General features: G+C 58.3%; 1 pseudogene; it reads left to right on the forward strand.

Moving 5' to 3' along the window:
- The first annotated feature begins 490 nt into the window (after window positions 1–490).
- LOC136520596 (WRKY transcription factor WRKY28-like) lies at window positions 491–3,175 on the forward strand (annotated as a pseudogene).
- The last annotated feature ends 250 nt before the right edge of the window (window positions 3,176–3,425 follow it).

The following is a 3,425-nucleotide window of genomic DNA, read 5'->3' on the forward strand; positions in this document are numbered from 1 at the left end:
GACAGAGACCAGCCAACAAGAGGGGTGCGGGAGTCAACAAGCTAATCCTCCCAAAATGCAAGCTAATCCTCTGTAATCTACTGGTGTTTTTCGTTTGACCCCGGCGACCCTTTCCCTCGCCCTTTTTCCAAGCGCTGGCCTGCCCTGGCCTGATGATCCAGCCCGGCGCCCGCCCGCCACCACACTGCAGCCCAGAAGAAGAGATTAGTTTAATTTAAGCGACTAATTAAAACTCGCACGACGCACCCCTAGATCACATCGACCAAGACGACGACGCAGGACAAGCACGCCTACCAAGATGCTTAGTCTCCCAAGTCCCCCAGCCGTCGCTGTCCGCCCAGCCAGCCACTCAGTCCAGCGCCCAGCCAGCCTTCCCACCAAACTTGCAGCACGCACTGACGCACATGTGCCTCCTCCACCTCAGCTGCCTCGCCTATATATTCGCCTTCCTGGAGCCATGCCCCCTCATCTATGCACAAGCGCAGCAGCTTCTCCTCCTTCCTTGGCTTCCAGTACCAGCCGCTAGCGCGCGCCTCTGAGCTGTTCTTGACGTACGCGATCGAGGGGCTAACGATTCTTGTGGGGGCGACGGCGGCGGCGGACATGGACCCGGACATGGACCCGTGGGTCGGGCAGCAGCCTTCCCTGAGCCTCGACCTCAACGTCGGCCTTCCCACGGCAAGGCCGACGGTTCCGGCGAAGACGACCAAGGTCTTGGTCGAGGAGAACTTCTTGGCCGTCAAGAAAGACCGAGAGGTATTCATTCGATCCATCGCTTGATTACCAACGTTGGTACAGCCGTGAGCAGTTTTGCTGATTGGCCACTGGATCGGAACTGGCTGGTTATATTACAGGTGGAGGCGCTGGAGGTGGAGCTCCGGCGCGTCGGCGAGGAGAACAAGCGGCTCAGCGAGATGCTGCGGGCGGTGGTGGCCAAGTACACGGAGCTGCAGGGCCAGGTCAACGACATGGTGGCCGCCGCCGCCAACCGCGGGTCCTCCACCACGTCGGAGGGCGGCTCCGCGGCCTCGCCGTCAAGGAAGCGCATCCGGAGCGGCGACAGCCTCGACACCGCCCAACACCACCACAACCGCAAGCCGTCGTCGCCGTCGCCGTCGTTCGCAGCCGCCGTCGCGGCCCACGAGCAGACGGAGTGCACGTCGGCCGCCGTCAGCGTCACCGCCGCCGCCTTCCGGCGCGCCGTCCGGGAGGAGTGCAAGCCCAAGGTGTCCCGGCGATACGTCCACGCCGACCCCTCTGACCTCAGCCTCGTAAGTAACGGATCGGAATTCCGTAATTAACCATCGCTGTTTTAGCGCCGAATTTACGGTCAATTAACTCGTGCTGCTTTAAACAAAACAAAACAGGTGGTGAAGGACGGGTACCAATGGCGGAAGTACGGGCAGAAGGTGACCAAGGACAACCCGTGCCCGCGCGCCTACTTCCGGTGCTCCTTCGCGCCGTCGTGCCCGGTGAAGAAGAAGGTGCAGCGCAGCGCGGACGACAGCACCATCCTGGTGGCCACGTACGAGGGCGAGCACAACCACGGCCCAGCCGCCGCAGCACGACGGAGGCAGGGCCGCGAGGTCGACGGCGGCGCCGGCGCCGGCGGCGGGCGAGGCCGTCGTACGACTGGCGGCGGCGCCACTGCCGCTGCAGCACCAGCACCAGCACCAGCACCAGCAGCAGAAGCAGAAGCAAGAGGCGGCGACGACGGGGCCGTCGTCGGAGGCTGCGAGGAAGAACCTCGCGGAGCACATGGCGGTGACCCTGACCGGGATTCCCGGGTTCAAGGCGGCGCTAGTCAGCGCGCTCTCCGGCCGCATCCTCGAGCTCTCCCCGACCAGGGGTTAACAAATTAATAGACGAAAACAAGAGAATCGGTTTAGAACAAGGAGAAGAGGCCATGATCATACGGCGAATGCACGTGCGCGCACGTGGAAAGCCGGAATACACGAACGTGATCGCGCGCATCAGATGTTCGCCCCTGGATTCATGCGGAGGGTGCATGTCAGGGCCGACATCACGCGAGCGCCGGCGCCACGGCACACAGACGTGCGTGTGGCACAGATGTGGCAATCGAGGTCGGGCTCGGCCCAACCGATCTGGACCGAACCTTGCGTTCCGGCGCCTGCCCTGTCCACCTTTGACCCGAGGGCCGACCAGGTCGAGCGTCGGAGCTGCGCGCGTTGACCGCCAGGTGAAATAGAGGAGTAGCGCTTGCTACAGAGAATTGGAAAAAAAAAATGAAAACTCCAAAACTGAGAACTGTGGAAAAGACGAGTGGGGATATTACGAAACCTAATTTATCGATCCCGCGCCCTCCTAGAACTGTGGAACGTGCTACTTCTGCGGGAATGGTGAGGAATCCACTTACCATGCGCTAACTCAGTGCACCTTTGCAATCAGTTTTTGGGATAGGCTGAAATCACTAACATGGGTCAAGCTTCCGCGCCTCCACCCGGAGACCTGGGCATGCGACCTCCTAGATAATGTCTGCTGCCCGGAAGCTGATCGTGGAGTAATCCTCACTTTGGTGTAGCAGAAATGACAGACGCCATGGGAAAGCACCCATTGATCCACCGCCTGGCGATCAATTGGGCGCTGGAGTCTTGCATCCACTTATCGACAGATGCTTGTCAGTGGAAACTCAGGAACGCGAACAGCAAGATAGTGCCCCCGGCTCAGGGTGTGCTGAAGATCAACTCCGATGGTGCTGACCTGTAGGATCGAAGTACAGGCGCAGCCGGTGCTGTGGTCCGAGACAGCGGCGGGACCATGCGTGCGGCGTCGGCTCGGTGGTTGGGTCCTGTGGGCTCAGGTCTGAAAGCTGAAGCGGAGCCACTCCGGGATGGCTTGCGGCTGGATACCCGGAAGAACCATGGAACACATCGTAGCGGAGACCGATGCTCAAGAGTTGGTGTCACTATGGAAGAATAGAACCAAACAAAGGTCTGAAATAGTAGCAATCTTGAATGAGATTGAGGACAGCTTCTGCTTTCACTTCCTTCGCGATGCATCATGTACGGCGAGAGGTAAATTCTGTAGCACATTCTTGTGCCCGTTTCGCTTTTTCTTCTCTAGATTCTCATGTTTGGGCTTCCCCTCCTAGCTTCCTGCAGCCTTGCCTGCAATATGATTGTAATGAACTCTCTTGAGTAATGAAGCTTCTGTTCCCAAAAAAAAAAATCCCGCGCCCTCTCAAAAGCATTTTATGAGCAAAAGTCAAGAAATACAAGCACGGTCCGATGGGGTATGCAAAACAATACTCGAGGATTAAACATGAATACGTAAAATGGTAGAATAATCAGGCTGTTCGTTTGGCTGTGGCTTGTCGTAAACGATCAGTCAGAACAATATTTCTCTCACACAAACCAGCCAGCAGTACTTCTTCACGAACCAGCAACAATATGAACCGACCAACC

This window comes from Miscanthus floridulus, chromosome 18 (assembly GCF_019320115.1).
Source record: "Miscanthus floridulus cultivar M001 chromosome 18, ASM1932011v1, whole genome shotgun sequence".
NCBI lineage: Eukaryota > Viridiplantae > Streptophyta > Magnoliopsida > Poales > Poaceae > Miscanthus > Miscanthus floridulus.